Raw genomic sequence first — 23206 nt, 5'->3', positions numbered from 1 at the left:
GAAATTTCCTAGTCTGGATAACCAAGTTCATTATTTGGTCAGGTTTTCCTCTAACTGCAGGAGACAATGTAACTAAGCTTTCTGCCTCTGTGTAACAAGGATCCCCTTCCTTCATTTTCCAGTAACATGTTCCTCATTTCCTTCTAACCTGTCACTGGCGGTATCCTCCAAGTCCAAATTTCTTCCAGCAGTCTGTTTAAGGCAGTTTGGGCTTTCTCTATGATGCTTGTCAAAATTCTTGTAGCCTCTGCCCATGACTTGGTTCCAAAGCCACTCCCATATTTTTAGGTATTTGTTACAGTAGCATCCTCTTTCCAGGTAACAAAACCTTTATTAGTTATCTATCCTCGCTGTGCAAAAAAGGATTAACTCAGCAGGTCTGGGTTGTCTAAACCTGGCACATTCCAAAGAAAGATCAGGTCCTTGCCTGGCTTCTGGGAAATAACTTCTACTCCCTTTGAATATCCTACCTGTTAAGAGTGTTTACCTGAATGCCAGATAATGCTAACATTGTGATATATGGTGGGGGCCTTGGGCTACACGGTATGTGCCTGCTCTCTGGGGGGGCTGGATATTGAAGGTCAGTCATGCAGGGAGTCAGCCATGCCTATGTAACCAACCTCCCATAAAAACCTTGGATACCAAGCCTTGAATGAGCTTCCTAGGTAATACTCTGTGTGAGTTGTCACACACCATTGCTGGGGAATTATGTGCTGTCCACATGACTCCACTGGGAGAGGACAGCTGGAAACCTATGCCTGGTCTCTCTTACACTTTGCTTTACGTGTCTTTTTCTATTGCCAATTGTAATCGGTATCCTTTAACTTTAATACACCTTAACCATGATTATAGTGGCTTCGCTGAATTATGTGGGTCCTTCTTGCAAATTATTGGACCTGAGGGTGGTCTTGAGGACCCCTGCACACAGTTGTATAACAAATCACCACAAATTTATTTTTCATTATTATTATTTTTGTTACATAAATTAACCCATTTATTATAGGTTAGCAATGTCTCAAATGGTGGAGCTTCTACTGGTCATTCAAATCCTTCAGTCTCCTTCTGGTGGCTGACTTGACTGATGGCAGAAGTGGTGTTATAGGTCCAGGCACCATCTACTACTGTTTTCATGCAGGAACTATAATGCCAGATCCCCGCAGCTCATGTTTTCACCTCAGTTTTGCCCCAGAAGGAGCAAGGATCTTTGACACGCTGGCTTATTTTAATCTTCTTCACCATTTTCCTGAGGAAGGCACCATAATGGGTCCCATACTTACCAACGATGCCAACATTATTCGTGCGTTTAGCCATGTTGCCACAAACCGGATCTGAACCCTGAGAACCAGATTACCACAAATTTATTGACTTAAAAGAAAACATGCTTGTTCTCTCACAAGAATCTGGGCATAGATTAGCTGGGTCTCACAGGGTTGCAATCAGGGGATTGGCTGGGCTGTGTTCTTACCTCAACCAGGGAACAATCTGCTTCTGAGTTCACTCAGTTGTTGGCAGAACTCATTTCCTTGTGGTTGTAGGACCGAGGGCTTCAGCTACTTACAGGCTGCTGACTGCTCTCAGGCCCTTGAGGCTGCCTTCAGCTTTTGGCCGAGAGAGCCCTATGGGTCTCCCATCATGGCTGCTTACTTCTTCACAGCCAGCGAGGGAGAGAGAAAGTCTGTCGGGTGAGTTTGATAGCAAGATGGAGTCTTACATCATCTGATGTAATCATGGAGTGATACCCCATTACCTTTTTACTGTGTATTGTTGATTAGAAGCAAATCACATGTCTGCCCACAGTCACAGGGAGGGACTATTCAAGAGTGTGATACCAGATGGTGAGATTATTGGGGAGGTCACCTTAGAGTGTGTCCAACACAAGTCTTAATGAGGAGCTTCACTGTAAAGGGAAAGAAAAGTATGGAATTAGGGGCGCCTGGGTGGCACAGCGGTTAAGCGTCTGCCTTCGGCTCAGGGCGTGATCCTGGCGTTATGGGATTGAGCCCCACATCAGGCTCCTCCGCTATGAGCCTGCTTCTTCCTCTCCCACTCCCCCTGCTTGTGTTCCCTCTCTCGCTGGCTGTCTCTCTCTCTGTCAAATAAATAAAATCTTTAAAAAAACATGTAGTTTAACTCATGTTTAAAAAAAAAATAGGGAATTAGCCAGAGGGTAAAGTAAGGTCAAAGCTTTTTGAGATGGGGAAAAATGTGCCGATGGGCGTGATTCAATAGATAGGAAATAATTGATGTAATGCTGCTTTACGGGTTAGCCATTCTATTCTTTTTAATGTTAAATGTAATAAAAATTCTTATTTTGTCTTTCATATATCAGAAAAAACCTAACTTATGGGCCATTTTCCCCAAGTTAGAGTGGGGAATATATATACTAGGGAAAGTTCAAGAAATGGTGATCATTTGGGATATGAGAGAAAAATCTTAAAGCTTATATTTTTATTCTTTTTATGCTACCTCCTACCAATTTTTATTTTTATGTTTTATAATATACAGTGAGATATCAGTACAATATTATGAATAATTTATAAATGAACATACTTTTGGAGAGCATATTAACACATTTTTTTACTGATAAGTTACCAAATAAAACTACAAAGTGCATTTCCCATTTTGTAAGTTTGTGTTTGGGGAAAAGATTTCATTCTACTTAATTTTTTCACAGAGTGATTTGAAGAAGTGACCATTTAAAACTAGTTTTCTGCTCAGGCCCTCACGTTTATAAAAAAGTATTGGTGGATCATGACAGGCCATTCGCTGTGATTTTTAAACTTTCCCTTTTATAACTTTCAAGGTTTAGAAATTATTCTTGTAGAACACTTTTGCTAATACAAAACATATAGTAATATTTATATTTCAGTACTTAACAGTTTCTCTAAACCTCATAATTCTATTTTAGTAATAATGTGACATATATCTCAGGTTAATTTGATTGAATTTATGTTAAATACTGATAGTGGGACCATTTTCTGACATACTAGGGTCCTTTCTTGGCTTATCACTGAGCCTACTTAGAAAATAATTTAGGCCCAATAAGCTATGAACTGTAGCAATCGTAATAAGAAAGAGTTTGGTACACTGCCTTTATAATATTCCTGCTCACTGAAAGGATTCCCGAAAGACTTGGTATTTAAGACTTACCCACGGCACCATTTTGTCATTCTAAGATATACTCTTGGGCCTCCGAATACCCTATGATGGCTATTGCCACTGAAGGACTCATGGAGATGCCCTATCAATTGTGTGGCAATGTATTTGTCTGGGAGGGCAACACACATTTTTCAGTCTCCTGAAATACGTGGTTTTCAATCTTTAGCTTTTGAGCCGTTTTGCCTACGGAAAGACCCCAGTGCAGTGCCCCCTGCTGGTGAATGGCAGCCGCGAGTTTGCATCATGTCAGTGATGGACAGAGTGGGTCCCTTTGCTGACACTGAGCCGGCGGTGATGCTGAGCCTGCCAGGTCATTTTAGATCAGGTCATGAGAGGAACAGAAGGTCGAATCGATATAAAATGAGCAGCTCACAGTTTTCTCTACATTTTTTAGACATGTGATGATTTTCTATAGTTCAGTTTGGCTGATAGAACATGAACACTTCACAAAGATGTTTGCATTTCAGCCTCTGTCTTAGTTCATTTTACAAGCCATTTTGCCCTAATTCTCAGGAGCTGTGTTCTTGTTCAGTCGGGAAACCCAACTTGAGGCTTAGCAGAGATTTATTTTAATTTAATTTAATTTTTTTTGGCAGAGATTTTAAACATGAAATATTTTGAGTGTTCACTTTGTTAAACAATTAGAAAAACACTTTAAACAAAAAGCCTTTTCTTTTTAACCTCCGTGATATGAATTAGCACCCATGTGTGCCGATTTCTAAATGATGATAATTATGTTAAAGAAAATTAATTAAAACTAAGGACCCGATTAGTGTTTAGATTATTATTTTAACTTTGGCCTCTGGTGAAGGTGATTATTCTATAATGAATAACTATAACATTAATTTCGCTCCCATAGTAGGCGGCTCTAATTTCTTCCTTTACATCTGTGGTGGGTATGTCATGGCAGTTACATTTTGGGTAGCCTTTCAGAAAGGTAGTACACACTTCAGGATTTTAGTGTCTTAGGCTCATGGACAAGTGGCTTGTCTGCTTAGGTAATTCCAGTGAAGCAGGAGGTGTAAATTTCCTTATTTTGATTTTTTTTTTTTACTGTTGTTTCATATGAGAATGTGCTTATTTGCAGGAAATGTGCACTGAAGTATTCCAGTGTGATGAAACATTATGTTGGCAGCACCTTAAGAATAGTTTAAGGAAAATAAGTTCTTCCTATTTTAAGTTGAGATTGTGTACAAATAAAGAGAGTGGGAGAAGAAAACTAGAAGACAATGAGGACAGATAACTCTAAGAGTTTTATTATAAAGGAGAGCAAGGAGATAGGACAGTAGAGAATGGAGAAAGAAGAAGTAGACACGGTTTCTAGGATACAGGTATAAGGCAAGCATGGAAGTTTAGATTAGTCATCTAGGGAAGCCTGGAGTTTATACTTCAGTGATTACCAAGAGAACAATGTCACATACCTTTCCAGGAACCTATACTTTCCCAAATCAACCCTACTTTCAGGAAGAACTTTCTACATAAAATAGGTTGGGATTGCTGTATTGAAAACTTCTTTTCTCTGTGAATATAGAGAATACTTGTTACTACATTTGTTGAATATGCTTAAAGTTGATTATCATCACTCTTTAAATTTTCCTTTTTAGACCCTTAGACCATTTGGGTCATTCATCCAACAAACTTTGGCTGAATTTGACTCTGTGAAGCAAAGAGAGTTAGTTTGGGTATAAAACAGTTATGTGCCCGGACCTCTTAGATCTATCTTCGAGTCTAGTGGTGGCAGCTTGTATTAAACAGTCATGAAACTGGTGAGAAGTGCGAAAAGACAACACAAGGATTTAGACAGAATAGAAAAAGAAACTCGAATTTAAACTGGGGACTCAGGGAGCACCTTGTTGAGGAAGTGCCAGTTGAATCGCAACATCAAGGATGAGAAGGCCATAGCTGTGCACAAGGCTGGAAGAGCTCTTGTAGCAGAACGAGCAGAGTGCCAAGGCCCAGGGTGGGAAGGAGAATGAGCAAGGAAGCCAGTGAGGCTAGGGCACAGGCAGCAACACTGTGGGTGGCTGGAAGGAGTCGGTGAGAGGAACAGACGTCAGATCTTGCCAGGCTGAGGGTTTGGAGTTTCATCATGCAACAACATGAAGCCATTGACAGGTTTTGCTAAAGGGAATGCCATTATTAGATTCGTGAGTTGTTTTATTTTTATTTTTATTTTTAAAAATATTTTATTTATTTATTCGACAGAGATAGAGACAGCCAGCGAGAGAGAGAGACAAGCAGGGGGAGTGGGAGAGAAAGAAGCAGGCTCATAGCAGAAGAGCCTGATGTGGGGCTAGATCCCATAACGCCGGGATCACGCCCTGAGCCGAAGGCAGACGCTTAACTGCTGTGCCACCCAGGCGCCCCTCGTGAGTTGTTTTAAAGATCAAAGTGATCTTCACTTTGTGGGCAAAGTGGTCGCTTTGTGGAGACTAGATTGTCTGAGGCAGGCGTGGAAGCAGAGAGATGAGAGAAGAGGTTGTTTCACTAATCCAGGAGAGAGATAAACGGTCATGTATGCCACCATGTTAACAGTGGTACAGAAGAGAAGTTGATGACAATTTTTGACAATAGGATTGATAGAACTTGTTGGTAGCTTACATGTTTGGCGGGGAGATAAAATCAAAGAGATGAAAGAAAAATCAAGGACGACTTGTGGATGTGGTCAAAATAGTAGAAAGAAAAGCAGGAGAGTGTGGGGTCATGCAAGCGGAATATAGCTGAGCGTCTGTTGGATTTAGCAATGTGGAGCCCACTGATGATCTTAGCAGAGCAATTTGGGTGGGTTGCAGGAACAGAATCCACATTGCCATGTGTGGAAAGTGGAATGGATTCAAATTTCAGTGCATATGGCCAGGGGGCAAGACATGCCATTTCCTCTTTTCTTGGGGACCTTAACATCTATTAGGATCCCTTATTCTGTAGGTATAAGAAATAATCTCCTTCATTTCAGAGGCTGGGTCCACCTTTGCCTGGGGACCATGGCCTCATCTGTGGAGCATCTGTAAAATGGGGATATTTAAAGTACTTACCTCATAACACTGTTGTGAGAATTAAATGAAATAATACCTGTAAAGCAGTAACAGTGCTAGGCAGATAGTAAGTGCTCAATAAATGATGCTCTCCTTATATTAAGACATAGTAGATATCAATACATTTTTATTGGAAGAATCAATGAGTAAATGACAGAATAAAGAATAAAGTATGGTCTAGAAAGAACCAGAACAGGTATTAGCCTGTTTTTCAAGGCTTCTCTGCCAGGCCTACTTGAATACCTCTCTGGTGAATTGTGTAAGTTCACGGAGCCAGGGTTCAGCCCAGGTAAGAGGAACAAATGAGGACAGACAGGCAGCGGTTTCCTGGAGGGCCCCTGGTACCTGGCTTTGCCATCTGGGCAGTTTGATCAGGTGTCCATGCCTGCGCCCTGTCCTTGGTGAGTCTGTCCCTGAGGTCTGTGCATGGGCCCTGACATGAAAACATTTCTATAAAGCACCGTGGATGGTATATTTTTCTGAAACAGATGACTGGGTTGTAGCTGTCTTTGTCCAGTCACACTGCTGTAACAAAAACACCAGAGACTGGGCGGCTGAAGCAAGAAGCATTTGCTTCTCTGTTCTAGAGGCTGGGAAGTCCAAGATCAACGCTGACAGTGCCTCGTGAGGGCCTGCTTCCTGGTTCGTAGATGGTACCTTCTTGCTGTGTCCTCACATGGTGTAAAAGATGGAGGGAGTTCTCTGGGTTCCCTTTGACCTAATCACTCCCCACTGCCCCATCTCCTAATACCATCACCTTGGGACTTAGGATTTCAACATACGGATTTTGAGTCCATGGTGCCAGCCACGGTTCCTTCCACCTCTGAAGTCCCTGAACTCTGTGATTATCTCTTATTACACTTTGGGTTTCTGAACGGCACGGTCAAACATCTGAAACTACTCTTTGCATGTGTGTCTCATGGCCATCAAAGCTTTAGGAAGGATGAACTAGATGGTATTTCACGTACTCACGAAGGCATTCTCTTTTCTTGTGAAACTGTTTTCTTCAGTCATTTGTTTGGGTCCCTTATCTGTGCACCACAGTGAAAGGATGTTTCAAAATGTTTTATTTAAATGGGCGAGGATTCTACCTGCCATGATGTTCATAGAACAGTTTGGTGATTTTCATCCTGGTGGGGTGGTGACTTTCATGGAGAGACACAACCCTGGGGAGGGGGTCTGGCCAGGAGGATGTGCTTGGCTCTAGGCAAATTGCCTTGCTTGACCGGACACTCCCCGGCCAACTCCATCAGCCTGCCCTGGGGCAGAGGCTGGGCCGTCCTGCTTACACACCATGGGACGGCACATGGTTTTTGTGTGGAAATGAATGTATTATTATTATTTTTGGTAATTATAAAAAGTAAGTCACGGGTAAGGATAGTGGCTTCAACACGTGTATTTACTCTCGGTCCCTCCTGAAATCCTACCAAAACAAGAGTAAAATGATTTTTTTAAGAGAAAAATACTCTAAAACCAACCAACCAAACAACAGCAGACAAAACAATGAAGAAGACAGCAACATTGTGGAAGCTGAGAAGCACACGGGTAACTTACTTAGCAGGCAGAAGAAAGCTGGCTCCTAAGCTGACAGAAGAAACCAAGCAGCATCCCATTTTACATGACAGAATCCAACAGTCTAAAAACAGGGGAGGGGCGCCTGGGTGGCTCAGTTGGTTAAGCATTTGCCTTCGGCTCAGGTCATGATCCCAGAGTGCTGGGATCAAGCCCTGCATTGGGCTTCCTCCGCCCCTCCCCCCCTGCTCGTACGCACGCGCGCGCGCGCACACTCTCTCTCTCTGTCTCAAATAAAATACAATAAAAATAAATAAATAAATAAATAAATAAATAAATAAATAAATAAATAAATAAATAAATAAATAAATAAAAACAGAAGAATTCTATGAAAAGCTATCCAAGAGCGGGTCCAAGCCCCAGATCCTCACCCTGCCGCTGTACTCCTGGGGGAGCATCCCTCTTGGACGCCAGCAGAGGGCAGCAATGTTATCATCCAGGGAGGTTTGAGGCTGAGGATTCTGTTCGCCAAGGCCTTGAGCACCCGGTTCACAGCCCCTCTTTCCACTCTGAGCCTCGCAGTCAGTCCAGAGTTCTTCAGTCCAGCACCTTGACCCCGTGGTTCCTCGGACCTTCTCCCTTCCCTATGTCAATCATGGCACCTTGGCCCCGTCGTGGTTGGGACCTGCTGACTTATTAGACATCGCATTCTGGGTGCCTCGCCTGTTCTTCCTGTTAAGCTGCCTCCACACAATTGGTCCTTGACTGGGACCTCTGAGCCATGCATTACTCTGCTTTTTCTTAGTCTTCCAGTTTCTCCCCTGACTTCCCATTCTCCCACCCTAGAATTTCTTGGAAATAGAAAGAGCTGGCATTTGACTTTATATCTCCCTCCTCACTTCCGGCCTCCTGGCCAAGCCATAATGGTGGTGGGGCTCTAAGGGGGAGGGAGCCAGGGAGATGGGGAGACTGAATCAGGAGGAACCCCAAATCTCTGATTTGTAACTTATGAGCATCCTCCATCCTCCCCTCCTTTGTTCCTGGCATGACAGAGGGGCCGCTGCTCTCTCTGTGACACTCCCCACCTGGATGCCATACACCCTGCCCCTCCATCTCTCCTGCCTTGTCCGTTACATCACTGGCTTCCATACTTTTTGACAGAGACACACAGTTGGCGTTGATTTTCAGCGTGCCCCCCCCCCCCACATGCATACACTTACACTGCGAGTTTCAGGAAGCAATCCTTCTTAGGATGTTCTCTGATATTTTCTATTTTGTTCTGTTTTTTTCTATCCAAGCTATTTAATTTTCAAAATCCTGGCCGAGAAATTCAAGTTTCAGCCCACTGGTGGATCCTCATCATTGGAAAAATACTGCCGCAAATCATCCTCCCTCCCTTCCTCCCTTCCTCCTTCCCTCCCTCCCTTCCTTCCTTCCTTCCTTCCTTCCTTCCTTCCTTCCTTCCTTCCTTTCTTTCTTTCTTTCTTTCTTTCTTTCTTTCTTTCTTTCTTTCTTTCTTTCTTTCTTTCCTTCCTTCTCTTCCTTCTCTTCTTTCTCTACTTTCTTTTCATATTCTACTTTTTCCTTTAAGCAGGATCCTTTCTTTACTGTTTAACTGGCTTGGGTCTGTCTGGATTTTTAAAGAAGACTACCCTGGGGCCCTGGGTGGCTCAGTTGGTTAAGTGTCTGCCTTCAGCTCACATCATGATCCCAGGGTCCTGGGATCGAGCCCTACATCGGGCTTCTCACTCTGTGGGGAGCCTGCTTTTCTCTCTTCCCTCTGCCTGCCACTCCCCCTGCTTGCCCACTCACTCTCTCTCTCTGTCAAATATATATATATTTTAAATAAGCCTACCCAGCTATTTTTCACAATCACATTCTGGAAAGAGTTTGTCTGTGTACATTGTTCCATGTCCTCTTTGCTGCCTCTCCTCTCCCCGGTCTGGCCCCGGGACAGCTCCTGCTCTAGCCACAGAAGATTCTGGTCATCAATTCTGGCCTCTCCTTACCAGCTCTCCAGCAGCATTTAGTTCGGTTGTGTGTCCCTTCCCATGGCGTTCCCAGCACGCCCCTGCCCCGGTGCCTGAGCACCCCCTCCTTGTGACATCACACTCCCACTTAGATGCCGACCACTTACTGAGTAGCATCCCCAGCCAAGTCTCTGGGCTCCAGACCATTCTATCTAACAATCCCTGGATCTGACGCCTTCATAACCCCTGATACACTTGCTTCCCAGCTTTCTATTTCTGAATGTCCCCAGGGTCCCTTGCCTTCCTCACCCCGCCCCCCAGTTTGCTAGTTTATATTAGCCTTTGGAATCTGTGCACCCTGACTCTTTTCCTCTGTTAGGAGACCGTGATGGAAGAAAAAGTCTTCTCTCTCATCTTCCTTTTATTATCTTTGCTCCTTTGGTAGCATCGAGCTTTTCTGTAACATGTTTCCTATTCTTTTATTATGTGCTTGGTGCCATTTCCCAAACCTCATTCTAATTTTCCCTGGAGGGCAGCCTTCATTACTGCTGTTGATGAGCGCTGAGGAGGGAACGTAGGCGTGCAGTTTCTTTGCTTCTGTGCCATACTCTTAAAAGCAAGCACCGTCAGTGGATGAGCATACAGCTGCTTGAGGCCACAGGCTGTTTCTTAACCATGTTACTCTTCTCCGGGGACTTCTGTGTTTATTCCTTGCTCTCTCTCTACAGTTCTCTTTCTGATCTGCGAGGGTCCTACCCCATTAAGGTTCTCAGGAGTCTAGATAATATTAGGTCAGACGTGAAGTCATTTTATTCTTTCAAGTGTAGCAAGTCTATTTAAATCCTGTCACCAGAAAATACCAGAAGGCTGTAGAAGGATTTCCTTTGTTTATGTTCATTCAATTAATCAATTTTCCCGTGCTCTGAAATAGAGTCAAAGATTGTTCCTGTTCGTGAGTCTCAAAACAGGGAAGCCCTAGAGATCACCTGGTGGGATTCTGTCACTGGAGAAGCTGAGCGCCCAGGGTGTGGTTCCGTGTCCTGCTCTCGGACGCTTGACTCATTCCTGGCGGAGTTCTGACTAAGGCTGTGTCTTCTAGGGCATGGCTTTTTTTTACTGTGTCTTGCATACCCATGCCCACCACGCCTTCCCCTGTTCTTATAAATCCCTCAGTGTACACAGACACCCACATTCTCCTTTAATCATCATTTTGGGAGATGGGGAATTGTTTTGTTCAGGGACAACTTTTGGTAAGAAGCACTTGGTTTTAATTTAATTGTTATCCCTCTAAGACGTATTTTTAAACTGAATTTTATTTAAAGTTACTTCACATCTATGGATCATGTATGTTTCCTTTATGTATTAATTATTTTATTTTAAGTGGGCTCCAAACCCAGCGTGGGGCTTGAACTCATGAACCTGAGATCAAGAGTTGCATGCTCTACCAACCAACCAAGCCAGCCAGGCACCCCCGTTTTCTATTATTTAACATATGCTTAGTGAAGAGCATACAGGTGATGTCTGAATTTTTATATCTATTGTGGTGAATGAATGAGAGAATTTGGTTATTAAAATGCCAACTCCTTTGGGCACCTCAGTCCCACAACCATAGGTTCGTTCAGATTAGAGTATGCTCTAGGATCTTTTGAAACCTGTGGGGAGTGGTTACATTTGAATCTGTAATATCAGGTTTTCTTCTTTGATAAACTTTTTTTTAAAAAAAGATGTTATTTATTTACTTATTTGAGAGAGAATGTGCACAAGCAGGGGGAGCAGGAGAGGAAGAAGCAGACTCCCTGCTGAGCAGGGAGCCCGATGCAGGACTCGATCCCAGGGCCCTGGGATCATGACCTGAGCTGAAGACATACACTTAACTTGACTGAGCCACCAAGATGCCCCTTTGATAGCCTTTTTTGAGAATGCAATGAACTTGGGTGTCTTGTATTTCTTTAAAGTTTTAGAGAAATGTTTTTGAGTATAGTACACCTGTAATGCCATTTGGTTGGCTTTGCTAGCTTTCCTCATGGAGGGTGGACGGGGGGTCGGCAAACTTGTTCTTTAAAGGGCCAGACAGTAAATAGCTTAGGCTTTGTGGGCCATCTGGTCTCCCACACCACTCAGCTCAGCACTTGCGAGGGAAAAGCAGCCACGGGCTACCGTAAATGATGGCGTGTGGCTGTCCGACAAAACTACGTTCACAAAACCAGCCTGAGTTTGCCAACCCTGATCTAAGCTACTGTCAAGTTTTTTCCCAAGTGTTAGTGGCAGTCTGGGCCAGCAGTGCCTCTCCCCATCCCCAAAGGAGTCACCAAGCTTAGAATCAGAAGGACAACAGTTGTGTTCCCACTTCTGTACTTTTTGTGAAGTTGGACTTCCTGCCCAAGATGCTGTCTCCTCTCTTTGCCATCTGTCTAAATGTTATCTAGGAAGCTTCCCACTCAACTCACGGTGCTCTCTCCCTTCGCTGAACTCTGCCGGCATGCTGTTGCCGTGTCTCACTTGCAGATCTTGTGGTATTTGTGTGTTCATGGCTGTAGGGCTTCTTTCCAAGCTCCTGGGGCACAGAGTGTCGTGCACATGCTCTGCATACACTGAGCGCTCAGGAGCAGCTGTTAGCACCCAGGAAAAGCTCAGCTCCAACACCCGCCCGGGAGGAACCATCCTTTGAAGGGGGGCAGTAGGACTGACGCATGATCCAGTTGGCAAGAACCATAGTTATTGTTTTATGGCTCTGATTTCTCAGAAAGGAGACTGGGTCTGTGGTTGAAATGGAAGTGTTAGAAATCATAGAAATTTAGGGAAGAACCAAGATGGCATCAAAGAGAAGCACAGGGTGCTTGGGCAAGTATGTCTTTCAGCCCTCAGAGCAGAAATGGCCAAAGATACTTTACATGCTGGAAATAAAACCACCACGTCCTAGCTGTGGGACCCTGAGAAAGTTGTTTAACTTACTCAATTTTCTTACCTGTGTAAAAAACATAGAGCGATGTCTGGGACCCACTAAGCACCCAGTAGGTGCTGGCTCTCGTGAGGTGACACACAGAGCCTGGCATGAGCCTGCCTGACCCCAAACCCCGTATTGATTTAGTGCAATGATGAAGCAAGCTGAGGACCCCATCATCTAGGGCTGGAAGTAACACCTCAAATGTGCAGTTACCAAAAGATAACCATACTCCAGGTATTTCTAAGGCTAGAGGGATTGAACTTAACTCCCTTGCAGTTTAACTAAAATGTATTGAGGGATTCTGTGAGCTATGTCCTGGGGGTGCAGAGATGGCTAAGGCATGGTTGCTGACCTTCAGGACCTAAAGCCAGGGAGAAACATACTTTCATTATATTCGGGTAAGCAGCGAGATAGATAGACAGTATTGTAAGAACATTATCCTGGTCAAAGCGGATATTAAAGGATGAAAAGATATTAAAAACTTCCATTAAACTACAGAGATTCAGTTACGACATGGTTGATTCAGGGATCCTGGAAAAAGTGGCTCCTGAACGTGTCTTGGGGGAGGCTGGCTGTCTGTCAGAGGAGGGCAGACTGCTGGCGTTTTACATGTGATGTGGGAACTTGGGAGCCATTCCTGGGTCTCCCTGGTTCTCGATGCAGCGGAGGCCATCTGACTGGAGGTATCAGTGTTCATCTGCTTGGGAAGGTCCGGGAGCAGCTGCCCCCAGTCTGTGTCCGTCTGTGGCAGAGCTTACAAGGTGCTCTGAAGCTAGAGAGAACTCTGGAGCAAATGTGCAGATCACACAGGACCTGGAGAAGTGGATCTCCCATTAGAGCGGGGGCAGGTTTGCTGTTTGTAAAGGTGACTATTAAAGTATCCTTTTACATCTGTGTCACACATTCCATGTCCTTTATTTCACGTGAAGTGCATTAGGAGTCCGGTGTGGACAGACTCTGAAAGTGATCAATCACATGGGAACGAGAGTTAGGACCTGTGATGAAATGTTTCACTTGTGCTGGGCTGAGGGTTTCATTGGCTCCTGTATTGGGCACTGTCTGGGCATTCATTGCTTGGGGACATTGCTGCAGCAGCCACTGGTTCTGCCCGAGTGAAACCTGTCTGCACCCTCCCTTGCAGCTCCCGATTCCCGCTCCGGTGCCTCTGATGCTGGGATGTGGGATGCCCTTGGGTACCTGTTCAGCATGCATACAGAAACATCCTGGGAATGTGGGGGAGGCAGTATCCCCAGGGAAACCCTTAACCTGTGGAGGACAGGGGCTGATGGTAAAGGTTGGTTCTTTCTTTCCTGAGGTGGGGGTGGGGCAGGGGTGGTGGTTCCAGCATATCTCTTCAAGTGCCTCGGGTGGTCCCATGAGATTGAGCCGCCCGTGTCTGAGATGTCCAAATACTCCCTGAACTGACTGTCCATTTCATTCCTCCTGTATCTGCACGTCTGCCACCTATGGTCACGAATGAACCCTGCACAGGATCTGCTTTTGCAGGAGCCCAGATCAAGACAGGTCCTTCTGATTGTCTCTCCCACCCATCCTTTCCTGTCCAGGGGGAGTCTCCCTTGTGCCACAGTTCAAGCGTTCTTTGGTTCAGGAAGGCAAGGCCTCCCAGCTTGGAATATGCGTATTTACAGAGGAACGTTGGAGTTAGAGATGGGACAGAGCCTGTCTTTTTCAAGAAAAATCAGCCTTCAGGGGCGCCTAGGTGACTCAGTCAGTTGAGCATCTGAGTCTTGATTTCCACTCAGGTTATGATCTGGGGTCTTGAAATCAAGTCCCATGTGGGGTTCCTTGCTCAGCGCAGAGTCTGCTTGTCCTTCTCCCTCTGCTCTTCTCCTCTCTCTCTCTCAAATAAATAAAGTCTTAAAGAAAGAAAAAAAGAAAGAAAACTCAGCCTTCAGGGTGTTGGTCTTTCTGTGGCCTCCAAAAGGCCAGTTTTGAGATGGAAAATCGAATAGGGACCCATCTGTTTTCAGCTATGTTGTTGATTCCTTGCCTGATACACTGAATCTTGGCTTTGCTTATTTGGTGGAATATGACCACGAGAACATAAAAATTATATCTTTTTAATATTTTAACAATATTCTCCTTTTATGCGGGCAATGGAATTAAGGCATCAAGGAACAAATAAATGTGAGCCTCTTGTAGTGGTACTGAAGCAACTAAAGAAATTAAGTGCATGAAAATACACACACTGGCTTTTTAATAAAACCAGTTTTTTGTTTGTTTCAGTTTTTTATTCAAACTCTAGTTAGCCAACATAGAGTGCAACATTAGTTTCAAGAGCAGAATTCAGTGATTCATCACTCACACGCAACACCCAGTGCTCATCACAAGTGCCCTCCTTCATCCCTATCACCCATTTAGCCCACCCCCACCCTAAAAACAGTTTTGATAAAATTTTTATGCAAGTTTTCTTAAACTGTTCTCAGTAATTAGGTTGTTGTTGGTAGTATTACTATTGTTAATCTGAGACTATTATGTGTATAACAAGGGATGAAGTAAATGAATAATTTTGAGAGAATCTAATTGTATCATCTCTTATATTTTAGAGAACCAGTGTTCCCAGTATAGAAGAAAGGAGACATAGATAGAAACAGAAGAACCTAGGTTAAAAAATAGTAGTCTTGAGTTTAAATGAGGAGTTCCAGTAAAAACTCATAAGCTGTTTTGTTTTTTAAAAATATTATGTATGCGCGTGTGTAATTGTATGTTGTGTGTCTATTTCTGGCTCGGACTAATTGAAAGGCCTAGCGGTGGGTGTCCCCAGTGCCCAGATGGTAGCCTTACAATGTTGCTTCCCAGTAAAAGAAACCAGGGCTCTTGGAAAAATGACTGATTCCGGATCTGGAACAGGAAGTGTATAAGATGACCTGGAACATCTTATCGTGCCAAGTGGTGAGGAAGCTAGCAGAGACTATCAGGTGATGTCAAAAGGACTTGGGCTAATTTGCAAAGATATTTTTTTAAATTTTATTTTTAAAAATTTTTTTATTTATTTGGGAGAGAGAGAGCATGAGCAGGGGGAGGGGCAGAGGGAGAAGCAGTCTCCTCACTGAGCGGGGAGCCTGGTGGTAGGGCTCGATCCCAGGACTCTGGGTCATGACCTGAGCCAAAGGCAGATGCTTAATTGACTGAGCCACCCAGGTGCCCTGCAAAGACTTTATCAGCCAAATTGGAAACCATTTGAACTATAATAAGGGAAATATTTTTAATTGACCAAAATGTATCAAAATAGGTTTGAATCCATGAGTGTATAATGATTTTTAGAATAAAAATCCAACTGGTCACCTTCAGAGGCTGAAAGGGATCCAATTTATTATCTTGCAATTGATACATAAAGGGAGATTCAAGCATTTATCCTGCCTTTTCTAGGTAACTGGGCCAGTGGCAACCAAAGCGTAGAAGAGGGGGTGCATCTGTTCATAGAAATATTCCAACTAATAAATAAAAAAATGACAGGGGGCGCCTGGGTGGCTCAGTCAGTTGAGCCTCTGACTTGGTTCGGCTCAGGTGATGATCTCGTGGATTGTGGGATGGAGCCCTGCATTAGGCTCTGTGCTCCTAAAATGATAGGATGGGAATATCACCATTCTAATGGATTTAGGCATTGTGCATTGACAGCTGCTCATATCGCAAAGGACAGATCATTATATTTTGTGTGTCTCCTAGCGAAAGACTTCGATGCCGCTGATGGTATTACCAAAGGGATTGAACCTGGGTCTAGATACAGCTGCCCATTTGCAAGAAATACAGAGGAACATATTGCACTACACCAAGAGTATCAGCTGAACTAGACTGTGAGGCCTCTACAGGTCAAATGTCCCTGGTTTTTCAACAGATACATTGTCTTGAAAAGAAAGGAACGGAGAAGGACCTGTAAAGTTAAGAGAGACCTTAAAGACATACTTTTTTACAAGGACAAGACAAAGTGCACACTTGCTCGAGAACATCACCAAAAAAAATGGTGGCAAAAGGTGATTACTACAAAGAGCCAGGATGTTGGATCCTCTAGGGGAGGAGGAGGGGGTTGACATTGGGACAAGGCACAGGGAAGGATTTCTGGGGTCACTGGTAAATTTCTATCTTTCAACCTTGGTGGTGGTTACAAGTTGTTTTTTAAAAATATGTATTTGTTTTATAATAAAAAGATTAAAAAAGAGAAAAAATAATGAGAAAGTGACTAAAGTATACCCATACTTTATTTTTTAAAACTATTTTAATTCCAGTTAGTTAACATATAGTGTTATCTTAGTTTCAGGTGTGCAATATAGTGATCAGCAGCTCCATATATCACCTGGTGTTCATCACGATAAGTGCACTCCTTAATTCCCATCACCTGTTTCATTCCCCCGCCGCCCCCCGCCCCCCGCCCTGTGGCTGGTAACCATCAGTTTGTTCTCTATAGTTAGGAGTCTGTTTCTTGATTTGCCTTTGCTCATTTGTTTTATTTCTTAAATTCCACATATGATTGAAATCATATGAAGTATACCCATACTTAAATAAATTTGTATGGTGATTTTGTTCATTAAGCCCCTGTCTTGGGGATTTTCTTAGGTCTAGACATTTAGACCCACTATTTACTCATTCCAGGGACCTCCTCTCTTTGCCTCCCTTCTCCCACCTGGTGACAGCCTTGGGACAAGCTGATGTTCCATCTTGATCGGGTTTCCAGGGGGACAGAACTAGAATGTTAACCCAAGGTCAAATTTGTCCATGAAGAAGATGGAAGATTTTTTTGTTTCTTTGTTTTTAAACCCATTACCTATGCCTATATGAATCAGAGAACTCTCCCCATTGCACTTATTTTCACAACATGTCTTTCAAGAGACCTCATGTATAAACCAAGGCAGGTAAATAAGATCTGTATCGAGGCCTCCTTTAGCTCTGATATTTGGTATTTGAGGTAGAAGTATATTAACTTCCTTGTTCTTCATATGGAGATGATATGAAACGAAGAGGTTTAATGGAATTCTCCAGGTCACATAGGGAGCCAGAGGCTCTGCCAGACCAGCTGATGAAATTTATTGCCAGTGTAATTCTTGTTTGTTTGCTTTTCAATACCATCTTAGAAATAGGTTTTTTCATAATTTTTCCTTCTGCTGCCTTCCTCCCTTGCCTTTTTGGCAGGGACCTGAGAAGGAGTACATCGTTTCTGAATTGTAGTAATTAAAGGGATATTCAGAATGGTGTGTTCTCTGATTTAAATCCCTAAAAAACCAGAAGAGGTTTTGACAGAACTAGGACATGGGAAGCAAAAAGTCAATTAAAGCTGATTTTTTTTTCAAGAGCCACATAAATGTTATAAAAGTGCCACATACTTGAGCCATTTTAGCAGTTTTCCATCTGCTTTTGTTGTCACAAAAAGAAGGAAGATTTTCTGGCATTTCTCTGAATTGTCTTAAGTGACTTTTAGATCATCGTAGTGAGTGGGGTGGCCCTAATTCTCAATGTTCCAATTTTGACTCCAAAGTTTAGAGCAAGATGCACTAATTCATTTGGTTAGTTTTGCCCCCTTTTGGCTTGAAAAAGAAAAGAATGTGAATTCTTTCACTTGGCAGAGCAAGCAGCATTGTAGGTTGTCCTTCAAATACATTTTCCACAGGCACCCATCTCTTCTTGGGCATAAACAGGCTGTTGCTGAACAGACAGACATTCAGGAGATTCTATAAATTGAATCTTCCATCTTCTGCTAATATGGCTTTTGGCAATAAAGCCATTATAACGAAGTGCCATAAAAGGCATCTTTCTTTTTTTTTCATCTGTTGCCTACTCAGCATGGGGTTTATTGCTATTTAGAAGTCTGATTGCTAAGTGCTAATCTAGGCAGGTCACCCTGCGGTGGATGGATAGATGGGTCTCTGCTGCCCTTCAGCACAACTGGCAGATTTGGGGCTGGCAAGACCTAAAGTGGCAACAGAGGCATGCTCCCTTTATTTCGGATGGTCAACTGGACATTGGCTCATTGGCACTAACGAATGTCGGTAGGTGTATAGTCTATGAATCGATCCAATTTAGATACTCATTGGTTACCTATTTGGAGTCTGGTGCCGTGAAAAAATTTTAGAGCTGGATAAAATAGAAATTTGCCTCTAAAGAAATTAACACCCAACTTGGGGAAATAATACTGAACAATAAGAAACAATTTGGGAACCAACAAATGTCAAAGTCTATCCATTTTATAAAGACTTGATAATACACTGGGGCACTTTGTACATGCTCCATAGGTGGTGGGTTGTTGTTACTATTTATTATTATTATTATTTTTGTTATTATCATTATCATTATTATTATTACTAGTATTATTATCTGGATTGCAAAGGCAGGATTTTAGAGTGAACAGAGGATTGGCTGAAATATTGATGATGTCCAAAAGGAGGAAGCTCTTGGAGAGTGAATGGGCTTTGCCCAGATGGAAGGACGTTGGAGGCAGTGTGGCATAGATGAAGTTAGTTTTCATTTCAGGAGTTGGCATTCTCGTGTCTGCTGAGTCATTCTTCCGCCTGCTTTACAACTCCCCAGAGTTTGTTGTTACTGTTAGTTCTTGTCTTCTTCCTCTTCTTGCCGGTTTAGGTCTTCTTTTTTTTTTTTTTTTTAAAAAAACTTTACTGTAATTTTAGTAAGGTTTTCAGAGTAAAAGTAGATGCATATGTTCAAATGATCATTTTAACTGGAGACTTCTAAATTTTTTTTTTACTTTTTTGCAGATGTAATTGACATACAACACTATATTAGTGTCAGATGTGCAATGTAATGATTCAATATTTGTGTATGAATCTAGTTGGCATCTGTCTGCAGACATAGTTACAAAATGTTTTTTCTTGTGATGAAGGCTTTTAAGACCCATTCCCTTAACAACTTTCAAAAATGCAGAATAGTATTATTAACTATAGTCACCATGCTGTACAATACTTCCCCATGATTTATTTATTTCATAACTGGAAGTTTGTTTCTTTTGACCCCCTTCACCCATTTCACCCACCCTTCACCCCTACATCTGCCAACCACCAATCTGTTTTCTGTGTATCTTGGTTTTTTGTTTGTTTTTTGTATTTTTAGATTCCACCTATAAATGAGGTCATCTGATATTTGCCTATCACTATCTGACTTATTTTGCTTAGCATAATGCCCTCAAGGTCCATCCATGTTGTTACAAATGCAAGATTTCATTCCTTCTTATGGCTACATGGTATTCCATAGTGTGTATGTGTGTGTGTGTGTACACAATATCTTCTTTAGCCTTTCATCCATTGGTAGACATTTAAGTTGTTTTCATATCTTGGCTATTGTAAATAGTGCTGCAATGACTATGGGGGGGGATACAGATATCTTTCTGAATTAGTGTTTTAGTTTTCTTTGGATAAACACCTGGAAGTGAAATTGCTGGATCATATAGTTATTTTTTAATTTTTTGAGGAACCTCCAACTGTTCTCCATAGTGGTTTCACCAATTTACATTCCATCAACAGTGTATAAGGGTTTCCCTTTCTCCACATCTTCGCCAACACTTGTTATTTCTTGTTTTTTTCATAATTACCATTCTATTAGGTGTGAGGTGATATCTCATTGTGGTTTTGGTTTGCATTTTTCTGATGATTAGTGATGTTGAACATCTTTGTGTGTCCCTGTTGGCCATCTGTATGTCAGGAGACTTTTTAAAAAGATAAATAACTTCATTTGTTTTTAAATAAAGATAAATACTCATTATTAAGGGAAATCAAACAATATAGAAAAGTACCAAAAAAGTAAAAAGTCAGTTAATACCCTATCACCCAGAAATTACTTTTAATAATATTCAGTGAAGATCCTTCAATTCCACATTATATGCATATGCACAAATACAAGAGTAGAAAGAGAGAAGTGTTAATTAACTTGGATCATATTGTACATGCTATTTAAAAATTAAAGGCCATACATTTAATTTTGCTTGAATGTAATGTGAAAAATACAACAAAATGAAATGGTAGGAATTGTTGAACTTCGGATAAATGTTTCTTGGCTACAAGAAACAGTAGTTTAATTAAATAAAGATTGGGGTTCAAATCACCTTTCCCAACCCAAATGTCAAATTGTACTTTCCTGTATAAGATGATTTTTCCCCTCTCAGACTCACTCAACAGTCCTGCACTTGAAAGCTAGAGAAAGTGTAAAGAAGGGCTGATTACTTTTATTTCCAGCAGTATGACAGACTCGATATCCTGGAGTCCTTTTGCTATAAACTGGCCATCTTAGGTCTTTTGATAATTTCTTTTTTTTTAAAGATTTTATTTATTTATCTTGACAGAGAGACAGCCAGTGAGAGAGGCAACACAAGCAGGGGGAGTGGGAGAGGAAGAAGCAGGCTCCCAGTGGAGCAGGGAGCCCGATGCGGGGCTTGATCCCAGGACTCTGGGATCACGCCCTGGGCCAAAGACAGAGGCTTAACAACAGAGCCACCCAGGTGCCCCTGTTTGATAATTTCTAGTCCCCTAGGGACTTGGGGTTTATCTGTTATATACATGCAAAGGCTTTGGCCTATGGACGATGAAGTGTTTGAATGGAGACCCCACATAAAATGATAAACTCCACAGGGCTATACTTCTATGTGGTCATGGTGGGAGAAATATTTGCACAGTTAAAGAGATGATCTGACAAGGAGACATATTTTTCTCAGCCTGGGCTCTGGATGGAGCCAGAAAATGAAACCTTCCCTAATAATTTATAATCTCAGGTCAGCCCTCATAAGGTTTAACTTACAGCACTTGCATAGTCCAGAACCCCCAAGCCAAGAAATTAATGTACAGTGGTCCTGGGTTGGGAGTGTCTTCAGGTGCCTGGAAGGAAAAAACAGATCTTCTCTGCAGGACTATACCCCCACACAGGCTTCATGGAATTCCCATGGAAAAGTCCTGATGAACAAAAGCTGATATTGAAAAATCAAGAAAAACATAAGCAACCATATCATTATGAATAAGGAAGAACAGAAACAACAAAGAGTAGAAATTAGGTCCCCAAAGACTTCAGATACAATAAATTATAAGATATACAATATGAAATAAATATGCTCTCATGTTTAAAGAACTAAAAGACTGTAACACTCATAAGCATGGGAAACATCAGGCAGATTGGAATAAAATTCAAATAGGACTTTTAAAAATGAAAAAAATATGAGAATAAAAACTGGGGTGAACAGATTAGAAAATCTGAATAGAGAACTGGTGGACAGAGAAACAGTAGAGAAATAAGGTAGACAAGATAAAGAAAGGTGAAAAGACATAAAGGATAGGGTAAGACTGTCTAAGATGTCTTCAGTGGAATAATATGTGGATAAAAAGAGAATAGAATGAAGGAGGGTTTTCTAGAATAAAAACTGGGGTGAACAGATTAGAAAATCTGAATAGAGAACTGGTGGACAGAGAAACAGTAGAGAAATAAGGTAGACAAGATAAAGAAAGGTGAAAAGACATAAAGGATAGGGTAAGACTGTCTAAGATGTCTTCAGTGGAATAATATGTGGATAAAAAGAGAATAGAATGAAGGAGGGTTTTCTAGAATTAATGAAAAACATGAAAGTTCACATTCAGGAATCATAATAAATACCAAATGAGACAAATTTTTTTTAAAAAAAGCCCTATTCTTGACATTCATCATGGTGACACAGCAGGTGATCAAATAAAGAGAGAGCTTTAAGATCTTAAAAGTAGCCAAGGATAAAAGACAGATACCATGAAGCAACAGTCTGACAGCAGACTTCTCAACAGTGATAATGGAAGCTGGGGGTGCTAGTAAGTCCGATGCCATTTAGACTCCACTTTCTGTGAATGTGACCCATTTTTCTTAGAATTTTCATTTGATCCTTAGATTTCTGAAATTTCAGAAGTGCTGTGTCTTGGAGCAAGTATCGTTTCATTTATTGTGCTGGTCTCTCAGGGGGCCATTTTAATTCGCCAACTCATTGTCTTAAGTTTTGGAAATTTTTCTTGCATTGTCTGTGATAGTTTCTAAATCTAGATTGATCTATTTTTAAAATTCCTTTCCTATTTTTTTCTCCTTTTATTTCTCATATTATGGAAACCTTTGATTTAAACTTCCAGTCTATAGACTGAATTTTAAATTTTAATCGTATTTGAACTATCCAAGAGCGCTCTTTCTTTCTCTAATTGTTCCTTAAAAATTCCCCTGAAATAGGAGACATGTAAAACATACTGATGGGAAGGAGTAGGGGGTCTAGAATACCAATCCCTTCATAAAAGACTTCCACCCTATCTTTAGCCTCTCTTTTGGCCAGTGCTTTCTACAACATCCTGAGTTTCTCTGGGGTTCTATGGGATTAGCTCACTTTTTACCTATGCATCCCTCTGTGGGAACTTTGGGTTCTATTTCTCTTCCATCTGTGAGGTCAGTTTCAGCTCCTGTATCTGCTTAAACTTTTAGTAATGAACATACAGTAAAATAGACTTTTTTGGGGGGGGTGTAAAGTTCTATAAATTCTAACATATGTGCAGATTCTTATGCTATCCATGTGTAGTCAGAACCTCTCTCCACCCTTTTTCTCTTTTTGACAATGTCCTATAAATAGAATCCTACAGAATAAT

At 41.9% G+C, this 23206-nt stretch overlaps 1 long non-coding RNA gene and 1 pseudogene across 1 annotated transcript in view; one reads left to right on the top strand and one right to left on the bottom strand.

Moving 5' to 3' along the window:
* Positions 1-23206, top strand: part of LOC148108247 (uncharacterized) — a 226941-nt gene that overhangs the window by 65080 nt on the left and 138655 nt on the right. The gene's annotated exons all lie outside the window — the stretch shown is intronic.
* Positions 1032-1311, bottom strand: LOC123791438 (large ribosomal subunit protein eL43 pseudogene; annotated as a pseudogene).

This window comes from Ursus americanus, chromosome 21 (genome assembly GCF_024610735.1).
Source record: "Ursus americanus isolate L20-20 chromosome 21, mUrsAme1.1.p, whole genome shotgun sequence".
NCBI classification, from domain to species: Eukaryota; Metazoa; Chordata; class Mammalia; order Carnivora; family Ursidae; genus Ursus; species Ursus americanus.
This window is presented reverse-complemented; position numbering and strand designations above follow the sequence as displayed.